This window comes from Microtus oregoni, unplaced genomic scaffold (assembly GCF_018167655.1).
Source record: "Microtus oregoni isolate MIOR12 unplaced genomic scaffold, Mior012 000028F_ref0000031, whole genome shotgun sequence".
Classification (NCBI taxonomy): domain Eukaryota; kingdom Metazoa; phylum Chordata; class Mammalia; order Rodentia; family Cricetidae; genus Microtus; species Microtus oregoni.
The window spans coordinates 13,142,837-13,161,846 of record NW_024543087.1 but is presented as its reverse complement, the minus strand read 5'-3'; positions in this window follow the sequence as shown (position 1 = coordinate 13,161,846).

Sequence of the window (19,010 nt, the reverse complement as noted above, 5' to 3'; positions counted from 1 at the left end):
GCTATGTGGGTTATTCCTTATTTATTTTCTCCAGTCTCAAACCATCCATTGTGGAACCATTCAGAGTTCTACCTCCTTGCATCATAATGTTCCCCTTCCTTGCTTTCTTTTTTCAGATTCTTGAGAAAGTGTTTCTCTGTGAAACAGCCTTAGCTGTTCTGGAACTCACTTTGAAGTCCAGGTTGGCCTCCAGCTCACAGAGATCCACCTGCCTATGTCTCCCAAGTGCTGGGATTAAAGGTGTGTGCCACAACTGCCTGGCAATATTCCCCATTTTTTATTTTTATTTCAGGTGCATTCATTTTTACCTACATGTATGTCTGTGTGAAGATGTCTGATCCCCTTGAAATTGGAGTTACATGCAGTTATGAGCTGCCATATGGGTGCTGGGATTGAACCCAGGTCTTCTGGAAGAGCAGCAGTGCTCTTAACCATTGAACCATCTCTCCAGCCCGATATTCTCTAATCTTAACATGGGAAAGATAAATACTAATAAAATCTAATTCTCCCCTGAAGAATTCCCAGGTATCCCACCAGATCTGCTGACTTTTCAGTTTTTCTACAGCAGCAATGGCAGGGGTTGGGGGGGAAGGAGAAGCCAACTGGAGCTGTGATGCTAGGCTTTATATGTGTGTGTGGGTGCAGTGGGGTGCCCAGGCAGCCAGGCTAACACAGTAGGCACTGGGGTCACCTGCTCATGTGTAGTTGCGGGGGGGGGGGGGGATGGGACTGAAGGTGTGTGGTGGTTCCAGGAGCAATGGAACCTGGAGCAGGTACAAGTGGGGTGTCAAAACCAGTGAATTGATGCATGCATGACCCGGGGAGTGGGTCCAGGGAAAGCCAGGGACCCATGGGGAGTGAGAATGAGCTACCTGGAAAGTGGACACTGGGGGTGTGCAGGAGAAACCTGCGTGGCTGGAAGTGAGGGCACAGAGGTCACCTGAATGACAGGGATGGCTGTGAGTTGTGACCTCAGCAGCTGCAAAGCTGGCTATAAGTGTCTGCCTCATGATCACGGCCCTGCGTTGGGTGCTAGGTTAAGCGTTTACTTGAGTTGTTCTATTACTGAATACAATTTGGAATTGGATATTGGGGTAAAAACCTGATTGATCAGAGAAGTAGCAGAGAAGTGACTCTCCTTCCCTTATCCAAAATGGCCCACAAATCCTCAGCCCCATTTACTACTTCCTGTGTCACTCTATATGTATCCTGGGTCCTCCAAAACCTCTATGGCTAATTCTGGTCAGCTAGTCGCTAGTTCCAGCCCCTGTTTCAACGTTCAATTTTATTGGCAGTGTTGGAGTGTCACTGCGAACAAATATCCCCCAACAGTGGATTGTATGACTCCAACCTCTTGTTTGTGTTGATGTTTCTATGAAATTTCAGAAAAATCATGCCTAGGTTCTCTCTGAGACTTACCTGTTCCCTAAAGGCTGAGTGTCCTCATGTTGTGGCAGGGCTAATCTGAGCTATAGCAAAAGTGGATTTGGTTAGCTCAACACAGGTTTGGAGGCCTCCCTCCATGCCTGGGGGAATGCCTCATTTTGGTTGTGATTGCTTATCCCTCTGGTTCCTGGTTTCAGGCCCTTAACTCATTTCTGACTACAGGAACTTGTCTCTTGTTACTGCCAAAGCCCAGCACAGTAGCTTCTCAATGAGCCTTGAGTAATTGGGAAAGCAAACCTCTGGCAATACTGCATAAAAGAAGAAAGACTAATCTATGTGTCATTTACACAGGACTGAGCCTGATTTATTTAAAAGAGCTTTGCTTGCCCCTAAATCAAAATTTAAAAGAGTCTAATGTAAGAAGCAGAGGAAACTCCTGAACAAAGGCCGTCCTCTCTCTATACTGAATAACACAGCAAATATGGTAACAAAAAGGAACAAGGAACTTTGGCGTTAATCAATCTTTGTCAGGAGTCTCATGGAGGGATTGTTTTCCTGGTCCTAGTGACTCAGAACAGCACACAGAGCCAACGATAACATTTCATCACTCTGTACCCCCATGGTGTTTCCAACATACTGGTGGAGAGGCCCCTTTAACACCTTGCTGTAGCCCGTGTTCTTAAACCTGGTGATCACATATCTCAAACACACACACCACCACCACACTGACACACACACTGTTAAGAGTCGGGTCACAGATGGATCACAAAGAAAAAAGATGGAACATGGTACAATCGAGGCTGTGCATTTAGCTGAGCTTGTTGGAGTTCATTATGGTAAGATTGATTACAATGCTGTCCTTAGAAGTCAGTTAATTCTGAACAGGTTGAATATATGGTGTGTAAACAGAATGACGTATTTAAGTGATCTGGAAGTGCGTTACCAACTTAGTTACAAGTTGGATGATAGTTTGAGTTTAAAGGTGAACTATAAATTTCTCAGAAAAATTGTCCCCACATAAATCTTCTGAATTAGTGGACCATTGCCTCTGTAATTGATTTACCTATTGGAAGAAGTTCAGTATGAGTGCCAGCATGCATGCCTGTGCACCAAATGCCACGCAATACTCCTGGAGGCCAGAAGAGGGCATCAGATCCCTTAAACTGGAGTCCCACAATTGTGAGCCTCTGTGTGCATGCTAGGAACAGAACTGAACCTTGATCCTCTGGAAGGTTAGCAAGTGTTCTTAACCACCGCTTAGTCCCTCCACATACGTTTTGTTTTGTTTTCAAACTCTAGCCCATCTCTACATGGATTGTGGTTTGCTTAGTTTAGCCCCTAGGTGTACACAGAAACACATGAAGTCCTCCACTGTCCTCTGGACCGGAGAATGCTGAACAGGGTGACGGAGACGCACTCAGCGATGCACCAGAGACCATTTGCACCCGCTCATGAGAATAGACGACTAGGCCCATCGTTTCTCAAACTCAGTGATCAGGGTAGGGTGCACCTTGGTAGCTTGGAATCAGTCATTGTGGAAATAGTTATACAGCAGACACTGGCAAATGCTACCAACTAGGACTCTTCATTCTCCACACAAACGGATGTGGTTATTAAACACCAACCAGCACACCACTGGGCATCATAACCATTTAGTGACTAACTGGGAAACTGAGGTCTGGGTTTTGCTGTGGTTGGATTATGATTTATCTTCTCCAAACCTCATACTGAGATGTAACACTCATTGTGCGATATTAAGAATAGGATGGGGGGTACCTTTAAGAGATGATTTGATCTTCACTCTCAAGAATGGATTAATTGAAGCCAGACATGGAGACATACATCTGTAACACTAGGACCGAGGAGTCTGAGGGTAGAAAATCACAAATTTAAGGCCAGCCCAAGCTACACTTCGAGTTCAAGACTGTCCTAGGCTTTAAAAAAAAAAATAGGTTCAGCCAGACCGTGGTGGTGCACGCCTTTAATCCCAGCACTCGGGAGGCAGAGGCAGGCAGATCTCTGGGAGTTCGAGGCCAGCCTGGTCTACAAGAGCTAGTTCCGGGACAGGCACCAAAGCTACAGAGAAACCCTGTCTTGAAAAAAACAAAAAACAAAAAAAAAAAAATAAGTTCATTCATTATGTTATTGGTGGATTCATGAGCTAATGAATTACTTCAAGAGTGTGTCTGTTATAAAAGCACTTAAGCTGGGTTACATGTCTTCTCTAGATTGATTGATTGACTGATTGCTGTACACTATCCCACACCACTTCATTTTCTATTCTTTCCGGTTCTGCTCTACTTCACACATCTGACTGGTAAATCATATAAATCATATTCCCCCTAATCTCTTACCAACTGTACTTCCTTTGCAATGTAATAAATTCACCCAGTAGCCACTCACTCGGGCGGAGAGGGACTATGCTGTCCCAGAGCAGAGGGACGGGAGAAGCAGAAGTGGGGAGAACAAATTCACATTCATGGTAAAAGGGACACAATGGAATCAACCTGCCACCTGGTGGCGACTTCAGAGGGTTTGACACATCACCCACTTGGTATTAGGGACTCCTGACTTCCTGCCTTGGTCTTAGGGAGTCCATGAAGGTGAGCTTGTACACAGCCTCTGTGATGCAACCACTATGGGCCCCTCTGCTCACAAGTCCACTGGGCAGACATTGCAGTGACTGGGAAATGGGGTTGGCAGGTAGCCCTGGGGTGTCATTTTGTCCACCTGACTGTTGAAACCTCCTCTGCAGGCGGTGTGCTTATGCCTGAATGAGAGAGCATTCACATGGGAGACAAGGGTCTTCCCTTGGGGTCCAGACAGCTCAGCCTTCTGCCTCTTCCCATTCTCCCACGTCACTCATTTTCAGCTTCTGATCCAAGATCGTCTCAAAGCCCTGATCATCCAGCAACACTTCGTGAATCCCTGCAGATTTGAATTTCTTGCCAGCTCATGACATAGACCAAGTTGTAGTGAAATACACCCACCAGCCTTCTGCCCCAAGACGTGCTGTCTTTCATTGCTGTCCCTCGGTGTCACCCTGAGGGGATGAGGACTGTGGTAGCAGAGCTGGTCACTTCCAACATGTGGTGCACATTCATCAGCAAAACCATGTCAAGTGTTTTCTCCCTCAAGCAACTGGTCCGGGGGATTAGGAGGCAGATGTGACCAAAGTATGTTGTACACGTGTATAAAATGCACAAAGAAAAAAATGTAAAAATTTTTTAAAGATTTATTTATCTATTTTATGTATTTGAGTGATCTATCTGTGTGTATGCCTACATGCCAGAAGAGGGCATTAAATTCAACTAAAGATGGCTGTGAGCCACCATGTGGTTGCTGGGAATTGAACTCAGGACCTTTGAAGGAGCAGCTGGTGTTCTTAATTACTGAGTCATCTCTCCAGCCCGAACGTATTTTTCAAATTCTCATGTTGAAATCTTAACCATTAATGCAGTGGTGTCGGGAAGTGGGGCCTTTAGAGAATGATCATGGAGCCATGGAAATGGGATTAGCATCTGCACAAAAGCCTGAGATTGGGCATGTACCATCCTCCATGGGAGGACACAACCATGAACATGATTTATGGACCAAGAAGAGGGTCCTCTTCGCACACTGAGTCTGCTCACACTTTGGTCTTGGATTTTAATCCTCAGACTGTGATAAACAAGTTCATGTTGCTCACAAGCCCCCAGATCTAAGGAGCTTACTGTAGAAGACCAATGGACTAAGATATGGATCATGTGCCAGGCCATAAATAAGTTTTAAATGAACTTAGTATATGTTTCATAGGAAAAATACAAAAATTAACAAGAAAGGCCTAACTGGATCATCCTTAAATCCCTGGAAATAAATAAATATATTGTGGTGGTCACTGTTCCGCCACTGTGATAAAATGCCATGACTAAAGCAACTTCAGTTTAAAAAAAAAATTCATATTGCAGGAAGCAAAGAGAGCAAGAACAGGAAGTGAAACAGCTATAAAACCTCAAGGCTTTTCCCAGGATGTACTTCCCCCAGCAAGGCTACTCCTCCCGAAGGTTCCATAATCTCCCCCAAAGAATGCCACCAGCCAGGGACCAAGTGTTCAAATAATACCTGAGCTTATGAGAGATAGTTTTTATTCAAACCAACGTGTGTGTGTGTGTGTGTGTGTGTGTGTGTGTGTGTGTGTGTATTCTTCCTCAACCGCTTAAAATTTCATATTGGAAATCGGATGGCATAAAGAGCTAAAGAAAGTGAATAAATTGCATAAAAACCTTCTGAGGACAGGAGAGATGGCTCAGCAGTTAAGAGCAAGTATTTTGTTGGGGAGAATCTAAGCTTGGCTCCCAACACCAACACCAGGCAGCTCACAGCTTTCTGTAACTTCAGCTCAGGGATATGTGACTCCTCTGGTCTCCGCGGTACCTGTACACACACACACACACACACACACACACACACACACAAAAGCACGCGCACGCAAATAGAAATAAATCCTTAAAACAACTATCGTAATACACACAGAGATAGAGGGAGACAGAGGTGATAAACAGGCTAAAATTGAATGAACTAAGCATGTGTCTCGGAAGTTAGACAACAGTGGAGTAATTCAGAAAGCAGAGGTTAAAGAAAGGCAAATGTTAAAGAACTAGGTATTAAATATTTTAAAATAGCAAGTAGATGATAATACAAACAGAAAGGAGTTGGTTCTTCTTATGATATAATAAAACTGAAAATGATTTGTTGAATCCATCGAGTATGAGATCAAAAAAGACGCAAATGACTCGTCAGGAATAAAAATATTTCTGACATTTTCGCAGACATGCAGTATCTAAAAGTAGAACATGAGTATCTGTTTCAGCAGAGTTACGCAAGTCTTTTAATAGGAAAAGAGAAAGGCCTTGGAAAGTCGAATGAAATATTAGATTCAAGAAAAAAGAGAGGGTCTGGGAGCTCAGGGGTCCGTCACTTGCCTAGCATATATAAGGACCTGGGTCAAAGTGAGGAAGAGGAGGAGGAGGAAGAAGAAAGGGGGAGGAGACAGGGAGAGGGAAAGGAACAGGGAGGAAAATTATTGATTTATCAAAAGACATAAAATCAGTAGAAAAAAACTTCTCCCAGAGAAAACTGATTCCTAGCGCTTCAGTGGTAAGAAACCCCAGACTTACGTAGTCGCCCCGGAGAGCAGACTCTTCTAGAGGACTCATGGTGTTCATTGTATGGACCCTCACCCAATGGCCTCTACAAAACTCAACAAGGGACTACGAGAATCACAGCTCTAACTCACTGGGAAGCACAGAGGCAAGCATTCTGGACATTAAAACAATGGATTCAGCTCTTGTGTTGGATTACAGAAATGGATGGGGAAGATTTGTACATTCCCAAAGAGAAGATTGGCTCCACATTAGAAAAATGTACACAAACTGCAATGTAAAAAAAAAAGAAATTTATTTTTATTTTTGTTTTATTTAATGCGTATGGATGTTGTGTTTCCCTGTGTGTCTGTGTACCACGTATGTGCCTTCTGCCTCCTGAGACCAGAAGATGGGATCACATCCCTTGGACCTGGAATTACAGATGGTTGTGTTGGATGGATGTGGGTGCTGGGAATTGAACCTAAGTTCTTTGGAGGACCAGTCAGTGTTGTTTAACTGCTGGGTCATCCATTCAGCCTCCCCACCCCACCCCACCCCACCCCTGCCAAGAAATATATTAAAATATGAAGAAAATAGTGGATAAAAGCCAGTGAGTTTTTTAAAAATATATTCTCTTTTTGTCATACAAAGGATATAAAGGAAATTTCTCAGTCTGGTGAGAGATTGCTGAAGGAACTGTATAGCAGGCTTCAGGTTTTATAAAGAATGGTTTAGAACATCCCATTGCGACAAGGACCTCCGTTGCCTCCCTGCTCAGGTGTATCTTTGAGTTGTACAGCTCGGCCGTTTGGATACACACTGGGAAGTCACCACTGAAATTAAGCTAGTTGAGAAACCCATCATCTCACAAATCACCTTTTGTTTTCCTTTACGGTGAGATCTATCCCTTCAGCTGGGTGTGGTGGTACACACCTTCAGTCCCAGCACTCAGGAGGCTGAGGCAGGTGGCTCTCCATGAAAGGCTAGCCTGGTCTACAGAGTGAGTACAGAGTGAGTTCCAGGACAGCCAGAACTACAGTGAGACCCTGTCTTAAAAAAGAAAATAAAAACAAACAAACAAAAACCAACAACAAAAAAACAAAGATCTGTCCTCTTAGCAAATTTCAAGTATAGCATGGTCAGCTCTAGTTACCATGATGTAGGTTAATCTCCGGCAATGCCATAAGTTTTTATGATCTTCATAAAACCATAAAATGGCTTGAATGAGAATGCTTCTCTATAGGTCAGACACTTTGACACTGGTTCCCAGTTGGTGGCACTGTTTGGAGATTATTGGGAGGTGCAGCCTTGCTGGAGGAAGTACAGGGGGAGGAACTGGAGGGTTCATAGTCAGGCTCCACTTCCAGTTTGCTTTGTGTTTGTTGTTGAAGATATGATCCACCAGCCTCCTACTGCTAACATGAGGGCTTAAGTTACATTTTAAGTTTAAATTACTATCCTGACAAGATCTATAAAACAAAATGCATCTAAGCCCCTCTTTCCTGAGGACAGATCACTTCCTGAAATGCTGGGGCTGTTGCTCATGTAAGATAACAAACTATGTATTTTTACTTCTGTAAACAAAGGTTGGTTGCCCCATGTTGTGGGATATTTGCACACTGTGTGATGGTGTACTGCTGTGATTGGTGTAATAAAAAGCTGAATAGCTAATAGCGAGGCAGAAGGTATAGGTGGGCTTTCCAGGGCATGAGAGGAAGAGGAGGCGGAAACTAGGTGCACAGGAGACACCCAGAGACACAGAGAAGGAACAGGAGGTGCAAGATGGAAAAGAGGAAATACCACATGAGAGAACATAGATGAATATAAATGGGTTAATTTAAGTTATAAGAGCTAGTGGGATAAGCTAAGCTAATGACCAACCTTTCATAATATAAAGTCTCCATGTCATTATTTCAGAGCTTGCTGGTAGGACAGAAAAAGAATCATTACAGCCCCAGCTGCATAGGATGTACTCGATCACACGTAGGTGGGATGTATGCGTGCTCCTGATTGGATGAGGGCAGAAAGTATGCCACCTGTGGATTTTACCTTCATAAGCACCTGACTAAACATAATTTATGGCCATAACTGGGAATCCCCAGTATGGACCTGGCCAGTGGCCATCGTCCTGGCCAGTGTTTAATAAAGCTTGCTTCAAATTTGGCTCAAAAATTGTGGTAGTGGTTGTTAAGAATAAGAACAGCTCTGCCGGTACAAGAAATCTAATTAGGTCAAATCAAACCAAATCAAAATGCCCATCGTTTTATTAAGGATGATGCTCTCGGGTGGCCGAGCGCATGGCAGGGAGACAGGAGAGCAAGGAGTCCATGCAGACCCGAAAACCACCTCTTCTTCCTCTAGGACGCCACTTAAATACCCTGTGGGACTGGTCCTGACTCCCCCCCCCCCCAAGGAAGGGGTCAGGGCCTGGCATGCTGGGATTTGGAGTCCAGAGCAAAGCAACTCCCAGGCCAGGGGTACGTCCCCAACTTAACAATGGTCTTATTCTTGCCTGCTGGAATTAGCACAACACTGTCTGCTGCATGTAGCCATGCCTTTGTGCCATGATAGATTCTTGCCCCCTGGGCAAAATCACCTCTTTCCTCTGTAAGTTTCTTTATCAAAGCAATAGAAAAGTAGCCGGCATCGCCATTTAACCTGTTTTTGTAAATAGGGAATAACAATGTGTGGTCCTGGCACTCCACTTATGAAATAAAACATACACTTATAAACGATGCCTTTGGAAATGCAAAACCTTTCCCATCAGTCGCACTGCCCCCATAGCCTGGGATCCTCTGAATGTTCTAGGATAACCAGTTGCCATGGTCACATGGTGTCGCACGGCCTGCCTTCCATCCGGGCTGTCACTCAGCTGAGACGCTCGCATCTAAGAGCAACTGAGATGTTGTTAGGTTGATACCTGAGTCCCGCAAGACAGCACCGCTTAACTGCTGCTGCGCAGGCGCGTTCACATTGATCTTCGCCGTTTCGAACTTCAGATGGACGCGCTCAATTATGCTCAACCCGTTCCCTCATGTTTTATTCAGCCCTCCACAATCCAATTTCTTTACTCGTCTCCTTCTATGGACCATGAAGATCACAGGAACAAAGCTCAGGTTTACAGCAAATGCCCTTATGCTGGTTCTCATGTGTGTGTGTGTACTGTGTGTGTGTGTTTGTGTGTATATGTGTGTGCATATGTATGTGTGTCTGTATGCGTGTGTGTGTGAGATAGAGAGAGAGAGACAGAGAGGGGGAAGTCTCAGGTATTCCAGGCTGGCTTTGAATTCACTATGTAGCCAGGAAGACCTGGAACTTTTGTTCCTCCTGCCTCTACCCAGGTGACATATCTCCTGGCTGTGATGAGCCTCCTGCCCACATGTGATAAGCACATCCCATGCAGATGGGTCAAACAAACTTGTTTAGGGGAGTGAAAACATATGGCTTGTTATCTCCTATGTCAAAGCAATAGCATTTGAGGAACTGTCTGTCCTAGGCCAAGGGGCTTGTAGGTCAGAGGCATTTTTGTTTCACGGATCCCTTAGGCTTAGTAATTAAAACTTAAAATGTAACTTGGTTCTCACAGGCCTTTTTCTCTTCTTCTCAACTTATTTTGCTACAAAGGGAGGAGAGATGAGTAAGGAGCAAAGAGAGGAGCCGTGGACATGGAGTGTGCTGGGCTGCTGAAGTAATGTGGGACAAAGGGAAAGGTGTCTTCATGTCTGGTACACAATGCTGTGCTACACAGACGATGCGCTGGAAATTGGGGACTCGATACAACCAGGGCCAGCTTATTCCCGGGGAGTATATATTCTCCATTTGGATGTAGACGTGGCCCTGGTATGAAACTTTTTCTGGCCAGATGTTAATCGTCACCCTGGAAATAGGTGAGCCATATTTGCCCTCCCGCGTCCAGGAAACACCAGAAGATGCACCACCTTCTTAAAATGTGTGTGTGTCTGTGTGTGTGTGTGTGTGTCTTGAAATAACCAGGCTAGCTAAGGATAAAACAATTATATTTTATTTATTATAAGGGGAAAATTCACAAAACAGGAAATGAGAAATCCAAGCACAGCAATGTCCCTCAGGAAAAGGTGGAGAGAGAGAGAGAGAGAGAGAGAGAGAGAGAGAGAGAGAGAAGGCACCTGGGTGGTGCACAGGGTCCCAGAAAACCACACCTTACCTGGGCTCCACCTCTTAAAGATAATTGGCCAACAAGGCTTTCTTCATCATGTGTGAGTGTGTGACACAAAATAGGGGAGCTTCCTAGATTCTGAGGACTGATGGGAAGTTAGAGATAAAGTTCCTCAGTGAAGGTGTACGCTACACAGGAGGGCCAAGAGGAGGCTAGAGGCCTTCCAGCAGGGCGTGGCACAGCACAGGAGATAAGGAATCGCCCATTCTGTCCTTTGTGCACAGTGAGATGACCTCAGTTCAAAGCCACGTGCCCTCTCAAAACAAAGTCTCTCCAGAGATGGTGACCTAGTGGGTTTAGACAAGACACCCTAATCATGGCTGGCTGGTATTTGTCTGGCTGAAAGAGAAAATGTCGAGGTAGCAAAAGCAGGACAAGTTGCGTGGATGTGGGCTGGTGAGATGACTTAGTGGGGAGAACCTCTTGCCTTGAAGACCTCAGTTAATCCCTGGCACCCACATGGTGGAAAGAGAACCGGCTCCCGCTAGTTTGACTTCCACATATGCGCTGTGGCACATGCGACAATAAATAAATGTAACACAAAGACCTGAGTGGGTGTGATCGCCCTGAGTGTGTGTGATCGCCCTGTACCTGCCCTTGAAGAGTCAGAAAAAGTGTTGTGTTTAGGAGGCACCGTGTAGGTAAGAAGCAAGTTGTCGCTGCCTACCCAAAGGCCATGTCTTCCTTTCTCTCTATTATAGGGGTGAAGAAAGGGGGCCCGAATGTTTAAGTCCATACCAAGGAAAAATCCATGCAGGATTGAGGAAGCATCTTCAGAGCAGAGGGAACTTTAGAGTTCTCCCTTCCCCGTGTACATGGGCTACCATGCCAAGTGGCTCCACTTCTGAATGAACATCAGTAGCCACCAGACCTGTCCTTGCTCTGAAGACCAGAGAACCCCAAGGAGGTCATGTTGCTAGGCATGGGGAAGCACACGATTAGGGACTTCTGAGGACCGGCTACTGGCATCATGAACCAAGGGCACTGATGCTATGTCTGTGAGCTGTTGGTACCAGGAGATGGCCAGTACTGCTGGCTGAGGCACAGGACACAGTGACCATCTGTTTGCAAGGCACAAAGGCAAACGCAGGCGGCATCAAGGCAGCTCAGGCAGGGAGACGCACACTCTAAGAGTCAGTACTGACCCAGATGAACCTGAGCACTGGGAAACAAAGCAATCAGCTGTTGTCCTCATCGTCCCTTCCCTGAGGCTTTCCTCATGTCCTGAGTGAGGAGGTTGGGAGGAATGAGTCCAGGCCATGGCAGCGATACTCCTTAGAGGACTGGGCCTGTCTTCCCAAGATATCTCTTATCCCCTCCCTGCCTCAGAGAAGGGAGAGGCCTCTAGGCAAACTGGCTTAGTGTGCCTGTCTCTCCTCAGCCCTTTCTGACATGCCTGGGCTCTAGACGCTTCTGCATGCCTGAACAGCAAGCCTCAGCTGAGGGATGAAAATTACTTCGCTGTATTTTCGAGTCAGAGTACATGGAGCCACCGGCAGCTCAGGAGATGGTGCCAGCTCAGAGCTGTGCCCGTCTTTCCTTTTGAGACACTCGCAGTGGTTGATACCGGCACCCCAGGACTTCCCCTTCCCTAGTTATAATACGATGAGTAAAGTCAGGACCCTAGAACACCATGGAGACCTAGCCACCCCTTCCCTCAGACACCAAAGGCAGAGAAAGACCGTTCCTCAAGGCCCGTAAGTTCCACAGTTACGATGACCTTGTTTTCTGTCACCAGCTGTGGTCACAGAAGAATGGAAATAAACGCCAAAGCCATTTACTTCCATGTCTGCTAAAGGACATCACCTTACCTCCTGTTCTAGTGCTGTGAGGAGACTAAGGCAACTTGTAAAAGTAATTTAAGTGGGGACTTGCTCACAGGGTCGGAGAGTGAATCCACGATCATCACGGTAGACATGGTAGCAGGCAGGTATGGAACCGGAGCTGTGGAGCTTGTATCTTGTTGGCAAGATGGAAACAGAGAGAGAGAGCCTGAGGCTGGACCTGGCTTTTGAAACCTCAAAGTTCACCCCAGTGACACACTTCCTTCAACAAGGCCACACCTCCTTATCCTTCCTAATAGTTCAAATACATGAGCCTATGGGGGCCTTTCTTTTTTTTTTTTTGTTTTTGTTTTTGTTTTTGTTTTTCGAGACAGGGTTTCTCTGTGGTTTTGGAGCCTGTCCTGGAACTAGCTCTTGTAGATCAGGCTGGTTTCGAACTCACAGAGATCCACCTGCCTCTGCCTCCCAAGTGCTGGGATTAAAGGCGTGCGCCACCACCGCCCGGCCTATGGGGCCCTTTCTGAAGGTGGCAGCTTTTTCCTTAGGTATCTCCTTATCCTCCTCTTCTTCAAAATTCAGGGAAAGTCAGAGTCTTTCCCCTCTCCGCCCCGAGACAGGGTTTCCCTGTGTAACAGCTCTGGGTGTCCTGGAACTTGCTCTGCAGACCAGGCTGGCCTCAAATTCACAGAGATCCCCCTGTCTCTGCCTCTCCCAAGAGCTGGGACTGAAGACATGTGCCACTGTACCCATCAAGTCAGAGGTTCTTGGTGTGATGTGTGCAGGTTTCCAGCTTGTCAACAGAGACCGGCAGATCACCTATACTTATAAATCTATAAGTATACCATCTATACTTTACCTCCCTTGTTTTATTTTTCCTTGTCCGGTGGCAAAAATTAAAAGTGATTGCATCATTTGCCATGTGTTTGACTCTAGGTTTTATGATACAGCAATGGCACGAGCTCTGCACATGCTCTGCTCTAAAACAACAGTCCCTGGGGCTGGGGAGATGGATCGGTTAGGAAAGTGTTCACTGTTCAAACATTAGGATCTGAGTTTTTGGCCCCTGAACCCACGTAAGAAGTTGGCTGTAGCAGTCATTGCAGCACTGGGGAGCTTGCTGGCCAGCTTGTCTAACCGAATCAGTGAGATCCAGGTTCAGTGGAAAGCACTGTCTCAGAAACTAAAGGTAGAGGGACAGGCGCTAGGGAGATGGTTCAGTTGGAGTCCTTGCTGCTCTTCCCTAAGATCAGAGTTCAATTCATAGCACTCAACATCCAAAAAGTTCACAGTTGCCTGTATCTCCAGGGTTCCAATGCCTTTTTCTGGCCTCCATGGGTGCATACACACACACACATACACACACACACACACACACACACACACACACACACACACACACGGTGTGGGACCCTGCAAGCTGTGCCCATGTGTTATTCTCATTGGTTGATAAATAAAGCTGCTTTAGCCTATGACAAGACAGGATAGAACCAGGCAGCCCGGCAGGAAATCCAAGCAGAGATGCAGGTGAAGTAGAGTGGAGTCTGGGAGATGCCAGCCAGCTACTGAGAAAGTAAGACATGTAGAAAATGAGGTAATGCCTTGGCCACATGACAATATATAGATGAACAGAAATGGGTTAATTTAAGATGCAAGAGCTAGTTAGTAATAAGCCTGAGCCACTGGCCAAACATTAGCCTCTGTGTGGTTATTTGGGAACTGGCAGGCAGGAGAGAAACCTCCAGTTTTATACACACACACACACACTTAAAAATTAACCTTTCAAAAAATTAAAATGGGGCCAGCTAGATGGCTCAGCAGGTAAAGGTACACGCCCCAAAGCCTGATGACCTAAGTTTGATTCATAGTACCCATGTGGTAAAAAGGAGAGAGTCAAATTCCAGAACTTTTCTTCTGATCGCCATGTGTTCACTCACACAAGTATTTAAATATTAAAAAATAAGATGACATGAAATAGAGGAAGATACATGCATGCACATACAAATACATATATACTGGTTCACACACTGATATATAACACTTGGAAGAAAGAAAGCACAAACACCACCTACCAAACTCAGACATTGTGTTGAACCTGGGCAATTTGAATTGAGAAGTGGAAGGTATCTTAATACATATGCCTGAAAAATTCAGGATAACAAAAGCTTCCCCAGAAGTGTGTTTATGTGGTTTATCATCAGAAGCAAAATGAGAAATTTTATAACATGTGCAGCAAAATTGTTCTTAAGTGTAATGAGAAACAAGAAATAAAGCTGTAAAGTCTATTCAAGAACACTTGATGGCAAGATGACTGAGCAGGTCCGAGCTCTTTCCACCTGACAATGCAATCCTGAAAACCTGAGTTCTAAGGCAGAGAACAGCCCATCTTCCTGGAAGAGGCCCAGATCAACTGAGCTGCCCAGAAAAGACACTCTCCAAACTTCTGAGCTTCCTGTAGGCTGTGCAATGTGCCCTGGGTTTCCAGTTTTGGTGAGCTGTCACCCATGCTGGGGTGGGCTTTGGTGATGCAGCTGACTTTGAGTCAGTTTTGCTCTTGTAAGCGACCCCTCATCCATATTCCTATCAGCAACCCTAACAAAACTCATTGGTTCAGTAAGTTAGACTTTGGGTACCCATATGGTGTAGGAGTTCCTTCTGTTTGTGTGTTGCTTTCATTGGTTAATGAATAAAGAAACTGCTTTGGGCCTGATAGGGTAGAACTTAGGTAAGCGGGGAAAACAGAACTGAATTCTGGGAGGAAGAAAGCAGAGTCAGGAGAGAAGCCATGGATCCTATGCCTGAGACGTATGCCAGTTAGAATCTCCGGTAAGATACTGCCACGTGGCAATACACAGATTAATGGAGCTGGGTTAAACTAATATGTAAGAGTTAGCCAATAAGAAGTTAGAGCTAATGGGCAAGCAGTGTTTTAATTAATACAGTTTCTGTGTGGTTATTTCAAGGCTAAGTTAGCCGGGTGGCTGGAACAAACAAGCAGCCCCTCCTTGTAACACCCATACTTTGTTCTGTCATGGGTTCCCTATCTGGGGTGAGTAGACGCTTGGTCATGGCTTTCCAGGAATAGTGTTACTCAACAAATAAATTCTCAGGAACTCAGTTAGACGAATTACTAATATATAGATTTCAAAAGGCAAAGCCCTGCCTGATCCAAGGCAGGTCCCTGAGAGAATGGTTGGAAAGAAAGGAGAGATATCTTTAAAGTTACAATCATCCTCACTGTTTTCTTCTCACTAACACTAGAGAAATGTTTTTCAGCTGAAAGACTGATTTGCCTTCAGTCCTTTCATCTTCCAGCAAAAGGTATGCCATAGCCATGTTCCCACAAGTGTACCAACAGCCAGTGTAGTGAAGACAAGCGTGCCCGTCAGTTGTAGTTCAAATACATTATTAACATGACTTTCAGCTTCATTTGCTGAATCCACGATTCCTGTTGCAGCGTGTCATGAAAAATAAATGAGCATGGTAATGGTTTCCTTCTTGCCAAATAAGATATTGAAAAACAATCTATGAAGCTGTAAGTACAAAGTTTATGGAAAATGGCACCTTGGGTCATTCTTTAATGCAGCAAAAGGTCTCAGGGATGGTTCTGGCATCTGGAAAGGAATCTTCTAGACTTGAGATGGAGTCCAGTAGACTCTCCCATCAGCTAATATCAATCAGTCATGAGGAATCAGAATGGCTGGCAGGGCAGACACAGACATTACATCATCAGCTTGTTGCCAGAGAAACCAAACAGTGATAAGCTGCAGTTTATTGACAATGACTCATCGGACTCTGCTTGGCAACTGCCAGCTTAACTTCTGTTTTGAGCCTCAAAACATTTCAAATCAGTGAGTAAATAGCATTGCAAACTTAACATGCCCAGAACTAAAGGTATTTTGTATGTGTGTATGTTTGTGGGGGTTACCCATGTGGGTGCCCATATGTGCACATGTGTGAACATGTCAGGTGTTGGTCCTCAGGATGCCATGCTGTCCACCTGTGAGACGAGAGCTCTTACTAACTTGGAGCTCACCAAGTCGGCTAGGCTAGCAGTCCGCCAAGCCCCAGGGATCCTCCTGTCTCTGTCTAGGTGCTGGGATTATGATTGTACACTATCACATCACTCCTGATTTTTTTTTCAAGATTTGTTTATATTAGTTTTTTCCCACTTGTGTGTCTGCACATCACATGCCTGTAGTGCCTGTGGCAGCCAGAGAAGGCACTGGATCCCCTGGAACTGGAGTTACAGGTGACTATGGGCTGCTGTGTGGGTGCTGAGAACCAAATCCTGACCCCAGTGGGAGAGCAGCCAGTGCTAGCCAGCATGTCAACCCCACTCTTGGCTTTCTTTATGTGGGTCCTGGGGATCAAACTCAAGTCTTTCTGCTTACAGGGTAAGCACTTTATGTCTGAGCTAGCTCCCCAGCACCCCAAATAGATGTTTTGGTTTTAATCTTCATTCTCATGTCTCTGTCTCAGTTTCTCCCTTTGTTGCCTTTCTGCTCCCTGGGTCCCCTCAATATATTGCTTGCATCTAAGTTCTCACCTCAGACTCTGCATTTGAAGAAACCAATGACATGAAGAGGAAGAAAGCGTTCTTTCTTTTTTTTCTTCTTGTTTTTAAATTTTATTTTGAGATAGATCATGTAGCCCAGGTTGGCCTCAAACTTGCAAACATAGCCAAGGATAGCATTCTGATCCTTGTGCCTCCACTTTCATATGCTGGAATTATAGGTGTGCCCCTTCACTTTCATATGCTGGAATTACAGGTGTGCCCCTTCACTTTCATATGCTGGAATTACAGGTGTGCCCCTTCACTTTCATATGCTGGAATTACAGGTGTGCCCTACTATGCCTAGTTCATGTGGTGCTGGGGTGAAACCTGTATAAAGAGACCACAGAAATGATTGCTGTATCATGGGAGGGGGTTATTGTAGATAAGAGAGAGCGGACATCCAAAGGCATCTGGAAGAATCCAGAGAAAACCAACCAGACTGGACACAACCAGGCCTAGGAAAGTGGGAATAGCAGAGAAAGGAAGAGAGAGAATAGTGAGCAGCAGGAGCAAGGGTTGTAGTGATTAATGGGGAGGAGAACATGGAGAATGAACGGGCACCTGGGAGGAGGGACCTCTGCGAATTGCTACAGCCTGGGAGATAGATAACACAGCGGAGGAGGTGAGAGGCCAGGAGTTAGCTGCACCTTTGAGATGTATAATAAGCACCTGTGGAAGGGAGCTGGCGGAGCCTGGAGGCTAGCCAGGGCGTTAATGTGCAACCACAGGTGCACAGCAAAGTCTTCCACACGCTCCTTTAGGGGACTAGAACTCAGTTCACGAGTTCCTGAGGAGTGCTGGCTTTTATCCAATGCAGGAAATCCCATAGTCCAGCTTAAGCTGAGCCCTGGCTGTCTTTCTGGGCATCCTGAGACCTCACCGAGCCCAGTGCTTTGTGCGAGCCTGGGAAGTGCGCAACCACTGAGCCACATCTCAGCACCATAGAGCACTTTTGCAGAAACTGTGTGCGCAGTGTACACACAGCACAACCAACATCCAATCTGAAGGTGACTTGGAGACCAAGCACCCAGTGTGAACCCTCCTGGTCAGGAATTTTGTGTGTCAGAGGAAGCAAATTTTGTATCCATTGCTCTTGGCCTCTCGGTCCTCTCCTTGGTGTCTACTGTTGTTCCCGTTACTCTGTAAAGACCCCAGTCAGGTGACCACCTACTGAGCCTGGCAGATGAGAGAGGACCTGTTATTCTTAAAGCTCTCTGGCTCTCACTAAGGGCAAAAAAAAAAAAAAAAAAAAAAAAAAAAAAAAGTCTTCAAGACCTACAGGGGCTATGGGTCTTCCGAGAGGGTAGGTAGCGGGTGGAGCCAGAGTGGACTAGCTAGGTGACTCCATACTCAGCATACGTGCTGGAAACTGCTACTCACCAAAAGCTGCTGTCAGGTTTAAAGGAAACTCCAGTTCCACAAACTCCCAAAGTCAGTCCAATATCCAGAAATGAGCTCAAGATGGATTATAGGATGATTTGTGGCAGTTAGGCAAAAGCCAGCATTCCTCAGGAACTTGTGAAACTGGTTCCAATTACTAAATGAAGTCACTTTCCTTACCTCTGGCAGAAGGGACACAGGGCTACCTGTGGTCCCTATTAACATATCAAAGCCCATGCTGGCCTCCAGGCCCCTCAGTATCAGAAATAACTGTGACACATTTCAGGGTGCATGTTAGTGTCCTCCCTTACTTCCCTATGGCAGTGGTTTGAAAGAAAATGGCCCCCAAGGGGTGTGGCACTGTGAGAAGGTGTGGCCTTGTTGGAAAAAGTGCGTCTGTGGGGGCGGGTTTTGAGGCCTCCTATGCTCAAGCTGCTCCCAGTGTCACAGTTAACTTCCTGTTGCATGCAGCGTATAGGTAGGACTCTCAACTCCTTCTCCAGCACTACGTCTGCTGCATGTCTCCATGTCCTGCCATGGTGATAATGGACTGAACCTCTGAACTGTAAGTGAGCCCCAATTAAACG